This window comes from Gobius niger (assembly GCF_951799975.1).
Source record: "Gobius niger genome assembly, chromosome: 17".
NCBI lineage: Eukaryota > Metazoa > Chordata > Actinopteri > Gobiiformes > Gobiidae > Gobius > Gobius niger.
Genome location: NC_136868.1, coordinates 27,056,624 through 27,069,724, shown reverse-complemented (window position 1 = coordinate 27,069,724; position 13,101 = coordinate 27,056,624). Strand labels below are relative to the sequence as shown.

Sequence of the window (13,101 nt, the reverse complement as noted above, 5' to 3'; positions counted from 1 at the left end):
ATGTGGGTTTAGCAGATGGAAAGTCAAACATTTCAAAAGCAGCATGAAAGCACAGGATTTCCTCTGCAACATTTCCCCTAAACTCCCACTCAAGGAAATGTACAGGGTCAAATCAGGAAGAGAAGACTTGTGCACAGAATACAAAAATTGACTTCCTTCAAAATTAAAGATTCACTCACAAGGCAGACAAAAAATCAAACATTCAAGTATCTCCTTTACTTATTACTGCACTAGGCTGTGTGGTTTGACACCCACAATGTCGTAGAGCTAAGAATTGTCTATTTATTGAGTTTCCCTCTCGAGCTACATTCCCACTCTAGGATACACAACAGACTTTCTGGTTGTTCTGAACCTGTCCTCATCTCACGTGAGGAGATGGCTGAATGACTTCAGAGCTTTCCATCTCTGCTGGAGCATAGTCAGACCAGTCCCAGCCAATTGCTATGAGAGAGGCAACCCAGAGTCATCACCACACCACAGCATCACATGATGCACATGCGCAAACCCAGGCAAAGGGCTGCACAGTTAATCCAGTTTTAATCTAAGTGAGATTTGAACTATGGCAGATGAGAGTTAGGGTCATTTAGAAACAGAGGGAGGCAAAAAATATGTTTGAGTTTATACTTAATTTGCGATTTATGAGGTAAAAACATTTATGACAAAGGGTAAATTCATGACAAAACATGAGAACAGACTTAAAGCCACTCTGCGGGACATCAGAACAGTTACAGCCTGTTCTCATGTTCCGCAGTGTGGCTTTTATTTATTCATTTGGTTAGGACAGTGCATGTTAATGAACACTCATGAACCTTGCTAGATTGTAGCCAATGGTAAATATCCATCCCCCACTCGCATCCTTTAACACAAGTCTGATGTTCCACAGTGTGACTTATGTTCTGATGTTCCACAGTGTGACTTTAACTCTGGTCTGATGTTCCACAGTGTGACTTTAACTCTGTTCTGATGTTCCACAGTGTGACTTATGTTCTGATGTTCCACAGTGTGACTTTAACTCTGTTCTGATGTTCCACAGTGTGACTTTAACTCTGTTCTGATGTTCCACAGTGTGACTTTAACTCTGTTCTGATGTTCCACAGTGTGGCTTTAACTCTGTTCTGATGTTCCACAGTGTGACTTATGTTCTGATGTTCCACAGTGTAGCTTTAACTCTGTTCTGATGTTCCACAGTGTGGCTTTAACTCTGTTCTGATGTTCCACAGTGTGACTTTAACTCTGTTCTGATGTTCCACAGTGTGACTTTAACTCTGTTCTGATGTTCCACAGTGTAGCTTTAACTCTGTTCTGATGTTCCACAGTGTGGCTTTAATGTTCTGTAATACATTGGCCCTAATATTCCGTGGGAACCTCAATAATCGCTTGTTTGTTGACAGGTTTCTTGGTAAATTAGTTGCAGAAGAAGCACGTGGACGCGCAGCTGGAAGAGAACGCTTGTTGACAAAGCGAAAGTGATCCTAGTGTGTGTGATGGCGGGAAAAGGAGAAGAGAACTGAGCAGGTAAAGATGTCCAGGTTCAGAAACATGAGGTCGATCAACAGGAGAAGCAGAGCCTCGCAGCGAGAGTGACTTTATACGTACCTTGCGATCGTCTAAAAAAACGACACGAGTTCGCATCATGGATAATTAAAGTCCCCGCAGGCGAGGATATTTTTCCTAGGATAGTTGGTAGATCAACCAGTCACAAGTCATGAGAGTGAAACGTCACACATATAGGCTATCAACCAATCAGCTTAACCCTGACCCTGCCCTAGCCACTAACCTTAAGGACAGAGGGCTGGTGCCTAATCTTAAATTAGTCTCTGATTGGATGATGAATGTCCACCGTTTACCAACTATCCTAGGAAAAGTATTTTTGCTCCCCGCTGACTGCATGGATGCAGGGGTGATAAAGGAGGGAGCGTTTCTCTTCATCATATTTATACATCTACTGCCATCTGGTGTTCAGAAGGTGACATCACGCTCAACGCGCACCTCAAAGGCCCAGCGAGGGCTGAAGCGTTGGAGCGTGGAAGGAAATAAAAGTCACAAGTTGAAAATGAGCTCTGGCTTTTTGGTCCGCAAAGCATCTGCTTCAACTTGTTTTGTTTTGCACTATAGTAAATTGTAATTTCCCTGTCAAATAAATACATGAATCTAGATCTTGTTGATAATGCAGAAAGTGAAAATAAAAGAGACCACATTTTATTCATGTTTGCATCACAGTACGTTAGAATGAAACAGGAGGGAAATAGGCTATATTGTAAGAAAATCTTTTGTTGTTTCATAAATCTTACTAAACATTAGCTCATGGATGTCAGAGGGAATAAACATCTGCAAGATTGCATTAGGCTACACTGCCCCCTGGTGGTGCACCCTTAGACACACATCTGTGGGCGAGGCATTGGTATCTGGCTCCGCCCATGCAATATGGCCCCGCCCTTTAATAACTGGGAAACGTGACGTAAGTGTTCTAGGGTAGCAACAGTTGCCTCGAGACCCCACCGCGCCATAGTGACTGTAGCCGTGGAGACAGTTACTTACCAACGGCCAACACTCAGCAACAGCAGCCGCAGCAGCATCTGGAAGTCAGCGAGGACTGGAGAGTGGCAAAAAGAGCAGATCCACGCACAACTTTTCTCAACACAAAGGTGAATATTTCTTTATCACAACAAAAGATTTGTGGGAATTTGGGTGGGGAAAAAATCTGTTGATACAGGCTTTCTCGCTCTCACAACTTTCCATCGCATCCGCCAACCGTTTGGAAGAACATTTCCAAATTTAGCAAAATTCACAAAATTGACCTTTTAAGAAAACTTTGAACCGAGTTGTTTTTCATAAATCTTGTCACAATGTTACGCAGGAACGTAAACTATGTTGCGCGTTGATCAGACACTTGTTGCCTTCAGGAGGAGCGAGGTGTGAACGCTCTTTCTGCTCGAGCCGCTGCCGATCACACTACATCAGATCTAGCACCGATGCTAAGTGTTTTTCCACAATGCCCAAACAAGTGAGAAGTTACAAAGTCTGTTAGACTCGGAGTACAATATCTGTATCGCTAATATGGCCCGGTGCGCTCGGATCGACTGTGTTTGATCTCTCGCAGTGCAAGGTGGAAGTAGGAGTGAGCTAACTAGCCGTAGCCACTCTCTGAATCACCCTGAGCTGACTGGAAATGAAATATCCGCTTTCGGAAGACAAAAAAACTTTCTGCTGCATGCTGCCACTGCTTTTACCTTGGCATAGTCACTTCTGAAACTATAGCATGAGAATAGAAGGATTGTATCATGGCTTGTGGAAGGAGCAGGATGTTACTCATGTCATTTAGAGACAGGCTGTAAATGGTGTCTTTAAACTTGATAGTTGTATTATTATTATTATTATTATAGCTACATGCAGTGCTAGCTGTGGTCTCATAGTTTTGAGTTGATGAGTTTAACCTGCCATGAACCTGACTGTTCATGTATGCATCTATGTATGCAGCCTCTGTTGACACTTAATCTAGTTTTTACAGTCACAAATCTCATTCAGTTGAATCGTGCTTGAGATTGAGGGCTAAACTAATATGAATGTGCTCTTCCTCCAGCCTTACCCCTATGAAATGTCAGAGGCAGCTGTCAGGTGCAGATCAATTAATGCACATTGTTTAACCCAGCGTTTTCATATTGAAACGGTCCATTCATTATGTCACAGTAAATCTAAACACTGAAATCAAAACTTTTCTTTTCAAACATGGCCCAGTAAGTTTGAATCTGTTTTTTTTTGTGCCTGTTAGACATGTTGTAAGTTATGCCAGAACCCATTATCTCAGTGACTTATACAGGTGAAGTGCTTTTGAAAACCGCTCCTTCATCTGTATGAACTGCTGCTAGAAAGAGTAACAACAAGTGTGCAGAACTCCATGCAGCACCTCCCCTGCCCCCAGTCTGAGCGTGACACTGTTATGTTTACATGGCAACTCGATATACAAATACACCCAAGTCATGGAAAAGGAGTGGGATGGAGCGGGCCAGGGGGTGAACTGTTACTCTGTGAAAACGTGAGTGCTCTTAATCGCATTATTTTAATCTTTTTTTCACCTTTTCTCTTTAGGAGTGCTGGCTTGTATTCGCTGACCAGGAAGTCAAGTTTCTCACAAGGAACATTTCTGCACATCTGAAAGTAAGACATTGTACAATGACAGTTTAAGTTAAGATAATGAGTCATTTAGTGAATGTTTTTTGCAATCGGGTTGTGCTGTTGCACGTTTTGTTAATTGACGATTAGCTAAGCCTAAGAGGGCCTTTGCAATGCTAAACTGACTTCTTAAAAATCATATAAACCCCGGCCCCACAAAAAACCCTATCTGGAGTTGTGTTTGTATCATTCAGACATAGCTGAGTAATCCCACATATCCCACATAATCAGTGTGTCTGGTTCTTAAGTGCTCAAACACTTCCTCTCCACCTGCTGATGTCACAAGGTGGTGCTTCTTGTGTTTTTAGCACAGTTCTCCCTGACAGCGGACTCCTATTGTGTCACTTCAGTTCAGCCACACTGGACACGCATGGAGTATGTTTTCTTTCTTTCTTTCTTCCCCCTCCCCCTCGTTTTTTATTGAAACCGCTGCACAGCAAAGGGGAGCCTGTGTTTTGGATTGTTTTTAAAGAACGTCAACAAGAAGTTATTCTGTTGTCAACATGATCTTCAATTAACGTTGCTTTTATTTACCGGCCCCTATTTGTGCTATTTTTAACTATGTTGCAAAGTCTGTGCGTGTCTGCTAATGGCCTGGCACAGCTATCAATAGTCCATGAGTCTCTTGGGCGGTAGCTGACCTGACACAGTGCCTGGTCGAGTGTGTGTGTGCGTGCGTGTGTGTGTGTGTGTGTGTGTGTAGCCTCCTAGTGTTGTATTTCTATGTGCTTGTGTCGTGTGCGACTTTATTTAGCCTCTATCTTGATGAGGCCCTCTGTGTAGCCTCGGGGAGAAGTTGTCGTTCAGTAGAGCCACATATATACAGACCATCATCACTTGTTGCCCCGGCGAGCTTCCCACATTTGCTCCGCCTCGCGTTTACCTCCCGCTGACTTATTGGCTTGGCTCTTGTGTACGTTATTGTTGCACATGCTAGCAAACTTTAAATGGCTTATCCCCATAGCGCCAACCAATCAAAGGCACGTCAGGAAACAACAGGCGCGGAGAAGCGGAGAAGCGGAGAGGAGACGGATGCCTTGTGGGACTTGTTAAGTGGAAACTAATGGTGTCATTTGTAGAGACTAGTCTTGCAGTTTTGCGATTTCTATAAATACATGACTTTGTTTAGGGCGTGTTTGATGTTAATGAAGTGGAAGAGGTTGATTCTGGCTATTTCTTTGCATGGCTTATGCTATACCCGGTTTATACTGGTAGAATCTTTCCATTTCCCTAAAGAAAATCGCACGTTTCAACATGAGTCACTTTCGCTCTCCTCAGACGTATTTTGACAGTGGAGTGAGGAGAGACGTTCAACAAATTGCCCGTGCAAACTTCACACAGAAGGTCCAGCCCAACTCGGGAATCGAAAACTTTGCTATTGTTTTTCTTTACAGTTCCATTGCAAGGGCGAAAATCTGCAACAAAAATGGAACCTAAATAAACGAGCGTTAACCCCATATGGTTTGTTCTAGTTTTACTGTTTCAGGATAGCACCGTTAGCATTTATTTCTATTGAATAAAGAGCAATGAAATATCTTGCCAACTTGTTCTGAATAAACTTGTTTTTTTTTTCCTTTTCGCGGAGAGTGGAGTGTTTTATGCTCTCGTGATGAGGACTGTAGCTTCCCGCCGGACTCTTCTCTTCTCTCTCCGCTAACACTTTGGAAATCATTGTGGGCTTACTGTTGCTAGGACACCGGGCAAACAAATCTTGTCTTACAGCAGGAAGAAAAGTGTTCCTGATTGGCTCCGGCGTGGCGGCAACAAGTTGAAACTGGTCGTGAAATGAAATGTCTTTCTCTGTGTCTACCCCGTCTGTGTCTGCGTGTGTGTGTGTGTGTGTGTGTGTCATCTCGGAGCATTCTTTAGATTCCACCTGTTCCCGTCGGCGCTACACAACTGCTAATTAAATATCCTGCCGCAAACAGTGAACAAGGCAGTGACATTTGCATTACAATACCAGAAGACCCCCCCCTTCTCCCTTTCCGCTCCAAATCAGACTGGGTTAGCAGCCCCCCAAACCACTCTGTTTCCTCTTTGGAGTTTTTTTTACATCTGAATTTGTTAAAAGACTTGTACTCAGTGAAGACATTTGTGAGAAAGTTTACTACTGAGCGGTTCAAGTTGAAAGTTGGAGCATTTTAGGTGGTCCTGCGTCTAAAGGATTTTAGTCGGAAACAAAAGGAGACCGGCCCAATTGTCACAAGTTAAATGCCCCCTTTGTTTATCGCCATTGTAGGTATAGTGTTTCAAAGGTACCATTGTATTCGCTGATTTCCATACGACTCGGGGTGAAGGAGAAAGTATCTACAAAATGGAAGCTGGTTCGGTATCAAAGTGTCGCCATAAAAGAAGCGCGCTATTTAGATGCAAATTGGCCATTCTGTTCCTAAAACGGTGACAATGTGGTATTTGGGGTAAATATGGCTGTCGTGGTGTCGTTTAATGGAGAAATGCCTTTGATGAGCAGTACTTTGCAGATGTGGGCTGAGGTAGCATTGTGGACATCAGCTGGAGACAACTGTTGAACTACTTGGGCTTGTGCCGCATCAAGAAAATGTAAAGAATAAAGGATCATTTAGTGCTGAATTGAAATTTTGGGAAAACAAAGGGGTTAAGAAGTTAATGGGGATAAGAGAGTCAACAATCTGTTGCCAGTTTTTGACTTGAGTCGTCATCTTGTGTTAGTCAGATTTTCAGGATTGTGTTCAGCTGTCATTTTGCCCAAGGACACAATGGACGCTCCCTTGATGAGAGCAACCATGCTAGCATGCAGTAAACACAGCCACATAGTTTTGAAGAACTCCATTACAGGTAAATGAAACTGCAGTGTGGATTTGTTTTCTCTAAACAGGCACAAACAAGAAACTGGTCAATTTAGTCCTGAAATTTCCCCAATCTTGTGTCGAATGTGAGGTGAACCACTTGAGACAATGCAGCACTTAAGGTGAGCTGCCCTCTTGAGAAAAATCCAGGTGCAACGTCTACTTCCAGGTGTGGGAGGTAATTTGGGATGTCACCATGATTACTAAATGGTTTGTTCAAGAAATAACAGGTAAGCAATCAAATTTTGGGGTCAGATTTGATTGCCCCCCCTATTTTTTTCTTTGTAACACCTTCATTTTTTTAACTGAAGCAAATGGAAAACGGATCTGATTATAGGATATGATTTATTTTGAATATGCAACAACTCAAACTGAAACTCTATGGCCTTTTGCACTGTCGTTTCCATATGGCTCGACTTGTAAGTGGACAAGTGTTGGCGATTGGATGGACAAACGGACGGAGTAGACGGATGGATCGGGGGATGGAAATCTGGAAAGGGTTAGAAGGGCCTGACTGTAAGGGGGGGGAGGAAGTTGCCGCAAACACACAATCTCCATGGCAACAGTTTGATCTTTCTCTGTGTGTGTCTGTCAGGCTGACGGAGTGGACAGGTTGCGCTGATGGCCAGAGGTTGGCTTGCTCTCTCGCTCTCTCTCACTCAGACTCTCCGACTGCCATCTGCGGACACCAAGAGCCGCTTTGATTGGATTAGCCGTGAATTAATGAGACAGGCCTGAAGAACAGCCTCCGTGGTGGAAATCTCTTTATCATATCTTCATTTGGGGCTTTGAGGCAGGGGCCGCACGTGTGGCTCCTTGATCCTGTAGTTTCTTTAAAAAAAAAGAAAAAAACAGCAAGCGTGTTGTAAATGTTTATTTGACACAACAAAGACTGGGCTCCTGATGTATTGGCAGAAATGGAGACCTGTTGATCCTGTGTTATCAGAAACGTGAGAAGAAATGAGCTAGATTAGCAGTAATGAAGACTGAACAGTGAAAGCAACAAGTGGCGTAGCTTTGTTTGTATTGAGAATGAAATACAGTGCTCATTTGGACTTGTTTATCAGCTCCTCAGTGGTGAGAAGTTTGGTAACACTCCACATTAAATTTTGTGAGCTTTGTTCTCCAATGGCAATTGTGTAAGGCAGTAAAGTAGAGGAGAAAAGACTTGATGACTTAAACATTCCTCCTTTCATGGAAGTAGTTAGAAAAACAGCACTTTCTCCTGTCGACTGTTATCAACTCTCAAGTGAAGTCTGTAAAGTCTCCCCTCCACCACATGACCCCTGCGCTCTAAAATTAATAGCTAACCCGACTTGTTGTAAGTTTGTGCGTAGCGTGAGATACAGGGATCAGGTGGGGGGATGGCATTGTTTGGTTTGGGAAGTATTCTGTTGGTTGCCTAGCAACAGGCTCCTGGAAACGGGAGTGGACGGTGTTGCCACTAGCAACCGTTGTTGCTCTGCAAACAATGTGGGCCAGAGCAAACATGAGCCAAGACTGTGGCTCTTGCTTTAATTGAACATCTGTATCTGTTTTTGTGCATGTGATGCGTCGCTGACAGATGTGTAAATCTATCTGCACGCTGCAAATCTCTGACTTCAGAGCAGTGTCACTGTTTTAGCTTGTCTTCTTCCAGTTTGGACAAGCGTATAGGAGCAACCTCAGGGAGAAACTACCGCAAAGGGAAAGCCATAAAAAAGTTCACTTTGAAAACAATGTGTTTGAATGTCTTCTGCGAAGGCAAGTAACCATGGCAATGGACTGTAAACTTAGCCTTACAGCAATAAATCCTGAAAGTGGTTTTACTTTCAGCTGTTTGCGTATTGAAAAATAATTGAAACATGAATCAGTTGGTTGGGTAAAAGTGGTTCAAACATGCACTATTTCTTTTTTTCAAATCTTCCCATTAATCTTTTTTTTTCACTTTTTAAATAACCTTTTACTTTATCACGTACGCGTCTCTAGGCACGTCTTTGGAAGAGAGATCATCTGAACTATGTTTATGCTCATCTGGGACATGGCTGAGCGGCTGAGAAAACGGGCTCAGACATACGTCCAGAGAATGAAAGTATGAACTAGAATAGCTTCACTTGTTAAACTTCACTCCCCGCTGGGACGAACCTTTGTGTGTTGCAGGAATTTAGTAGTGGCTTTTAACTTCTCCGAAAGACTGGTCCTCCTTGCCCCACTTCAGACCAGCCATCTGCAACTCTAAAGCTGAAACACCAGCTGTACGGTGCCTTCATTAGCCTCTTTCTCTCCTGGTATAAGAAACCCTCGGGCTACTTCCTCCCCTAAAAATGACAAGTCTCACAATGGACGATTGGATTGTTGCACGTTTATTTATAACTCTCTTCACACTTTAGAGACACATTTTTCTTTCAGAAGGACGGAGAGCGGAGGTGTTCACTTCTTGCTTGCATCGTTCTGATAATGGACTTCTGGAGCCGCTTTGACAGTTTAGTTGAAGGAAGTAGAATTGCAGTAGAGTGATAATTGACCATGCAGTCCACTTGACTTAACTGAGCTGAGATAGTGGACGAAAGCACTCTGTTTAATATGTTTGTGAGATTGACACTTGTAATCTGAAGTCTGTTGCTCATGTGTAGACTTCGCCTCGGGCTCAAAGCTGCACAGACAGCTCAGCGGTGGCACACCCTAACCTGTTGCTGTTCTGACTTGGTACATTTTCCCAGCTAAATATAGCTCCCAGAGAACATCCAAATGCTTTCAGGCGGACACTTTGGCAGATAGTACCACCTTTTATTTACAGATTGCAACATGAATGTCAACAGATTCAACCGCCCAATGTTTGGTTTGATTCTTTATAGTATGTTTTTGGCTTCTTGTTGGCCAGTGGAGGGAAAACCTCACTTCCTGTCCACAATTTAACCGTCAATAAAAGTAAAATAATTGCTGTAAACACATTTTCCAAGTTTCCAAACAGTGCCATTGTGAAGAAGTCGAATTTAAAGTTTCTTGCTCTTCCAAACCAATTGATTGGAGTTCAGTGTCATGGCAACACAAGTGCATCAGTGTTCTTCCTAGGTCATAGTTTGTATATGAAGGGGTCTACGATAATAAGTAGCTGTTAGCATCTCATTAGTCCAGTCGAAATAACTACCGCAAGTGTCCGATTTCCTTTTTGGCGTTGAAGTGTAGGATTTTCAGTGAAACCAGTTAAATCTGCCTTCCTTTGACTGCGGGTAATGTGTGGTTAGCTAATTGAGGCTGCGGTCAGGTTTCCAAAGGTTTTGTAGAGAAACGGTCTTAGTCATTTTACTTCGAAACTTTCCACAAAAACAACCTATAATCCGTGTTTGGGTTTGAGATCAAATTGTTGGGAGCATTTTGGTTACGTTTTTCTCTTTGTCTTTGCGGTAACGACAGACTGGCCGATTTGTTTGTTGTGGTTTCCTCTTCTCTTTTCTCGCGATTTGCAATATGGAAAGTGGAGTCAAACAATCAGCACTTTTAAATGTGTTTTGTGAGTAAGATCAAACATTGCACCTGTTGCTTAAATTGAAAAGCTAGACTTGGTGGTGTTCTAATCGTGTACTCTGCCTGTACTAACTTGTGCTGGATTTTGCCTTGAATATACTGTGCCAATGTCCCGTGAATCTTGCCCACCCCCCAGCGGTAACACCTCTACCCCCATGTCCCTATTCTAATCCATCGCCCTGTACTCCAAAGTTCCTGCGAGAGCTTTACAAACGGGGCAGAATAGAGAGAACAGAGAGAAGGGGGTGTGGGAGGAAGGGAGAAGGAGGAGGAGGAGAGAGAGAGAGAGTGAGAGAGAGTTGGGGGGGGGAGGGGGGGTGATCACCATGGAGCCCCTCGCTATGGCAACCAACAAACGTTTACAAAGCATTAAGGAATTTCCTCATATCAGCTGGATTATGGGAGTTCTCGGAGAGAGCGGCTGTGGATATGTTTGGAGCCGGAGCCCCGCTGACGTCCATCCTGCTCTCCCTCATGTCTCCACAGAGTTGTATTTTATGTCTCCGACTCCTGCTCCCCCGCTTTAATGCATGTATTCTCCAGGCTTTCCTCCCTCGCTCCATGCTTTTGAAAAGAGAGCCTTTGTGCCACGCCATTTTTAGCTCCCCTTTGCTATGCTGTGCACATTGTCACCCAGTGGAGAGTGAGATCGGCCCTCTTGGTAACTCAACTCCCCCAAACTGTGCTTATAAACTTCTCCACTTGGGTTGGTCCTGTTCGAACAAATGTGATTTCTGTTTTATTCATTGTTAGAAAGTAAAACGAACATTTTGGATCAACATATTGTTTTAGTCATACTCTTTTAAGACCCACAACTTTCACAGGCGAGACACGGCGGTGTTTTTCACACAGTGGTCAATGTTGAATTTTTACCTAGTTTTCTTTTGGTAATGTCAAAGTTAAACATTTAGTTTTTTAGTTTCAGTTGGTGATAGAGTTTAATGTGCGTGATGTCATTACATGACAACAGTTTAGCAGTTAGACATCCATCACAACAACAGCAACAATATTGAGTGGACCCAACTGCTGTTCCCCTTTTAAAATGTGCATACCCTACATGGTTGGCAGCTACCTCCACGTATGTCACAGTTACCTCCACGTATGTCAGTTACCTCCACGTATGTCACAGCTACCTCTACGTATGTCAGTTACCTCCACGTATGTCACAGTTACCTCCACGTATGTCACAGTTACCTCCACGTATGTCACAGTTACCTCTACGTATGTCACAGTTACCTCTACGTATGTCACAGTTACCTCTACGTATGTCACAGTTACCTCTACGTATGTCACAGTTACCTCTGCGTATGTCACAGTTACCTCTACGTATGTCACAGTTACCTCTACGTGTGTCACAGTTACCTCTACGTATGTCACAGTTACCTCTACGTATGTCACAGTTGCCTCTACGTATGTCACAGTTACCTCCACGTATGTCACAGTTACCTCTACGTATGTCACAGTTACCTCCACGTATGTCACAGTTACCTCTACGTATGTCACAGTTACCTCCACGTATGTCACAGTTACCTCCACGTATGTCACAGTTACCTCTACGTATTTCACAGTTACCTCTACGTATGTCACAGTTACCTCTACGTATGTCACAGTTACCTCTACGTGTGTCACAGTTACCTCTACGTATGTCACAGTTACCTCTACGTATGTCACAGTTACCTCTACGTATGTCACAGTTACCTCTACGTATGTCACAGTTACCTCTACGTATGTCACAGTTACCTCTACGTATGTCACAGTTACCTCTACGTATTTCACAGTTACCTCTACGTATTTCACAGTTACCTCTACGTATTTCACAGTTACCTCTACGTATGTCACAGTTACCTCTACGTATTTCACAGTTACCTCTACGTATGTCACAGTTACCTCTACGTATGTCACAGTTACCTCTACGTATTTCACAGTTACCTCTACGTATTTCACAGTTACCTCTACGTATGTCACAGTTACCTCTACGTATGTCACAGTTGCCTCTACGTATGTCACAGTTACCTCTACGTATGTCAGTTACCTCTACGTATGTCACAGTTACCTCTACGTATGTCACAGTTACCTCCACGTATGTCACAGTTACCTCTACGTATGTCACAGTTACCTCCACGTATGTCACAGTTACCTCTACGTATGTCACAGTTACCTCTACGTATTTCACAGTTACCTCTACGTATTTCACAGTTACCTCTACGTATTTCACAGTTACCTCTACGTATGTCACAGTTACCTCTACGTATGTCACAGTTACCTCTACGTATGTCAGTTACCTCTACGTATGTCACAGTTACCTCTACGTATGTCACAGTTGCCTCTACGTATGTCACTTCCTATGCCCATGTCCAAGAAGATAAAATATTGAGCCTTGTCACTGGCCTTTCACCAGCGGCTGCATGATCGCTTTTTATTGTCTCAAAAGTTTGTTAGAAAAATTATATAATGATCAAAATGTGTTTTACATCACTTTAATGCTGATGGGTATAGAATACAGTTCAGTTTTTTGTCTGGTGGAAATGATTTGATAATTTCTGACCCAAGTAAGAGATGGAGCTACAGCATTTAGCCAGGCTAACTTTCTATTATAGAATAC

The 13,101-nt window shown here is 43.1% G+C and overlaps 1 protein-coding gene across 5 annotated transcripts in view; it reads left to right on the top strand.

Moving 5' to 3' along the window:
* The first annotated feature begins 2,504 nt into the window (after window positions 1-2,504).
* rfx2 (regulatory factor X, 2 (influences HLA class II expression)) overlaps window positions 2,505-13,101 on the top strand; it is a 28,113-nt gene continuing 17,516 nt past the window's right edge. For 4 of the 5 annotated variants that reach the window (XM_079574643.1, XM_079574641.1, XM_079574642.1 and 1 more), the window contains exons 1-2: window positions 2,509-2,645; window positions 4,087-4,155. The gene's annotated coding sequence lies outside the window, so the exon portion shown is untranslated. Of the gene's footprint in view, window positions 2,646-4,086; window positions 4,156-13,101 lie in introns of all 5 variants that reach the window. The other variant, XM_079574644.1, reaches the window with a different exon arrangement.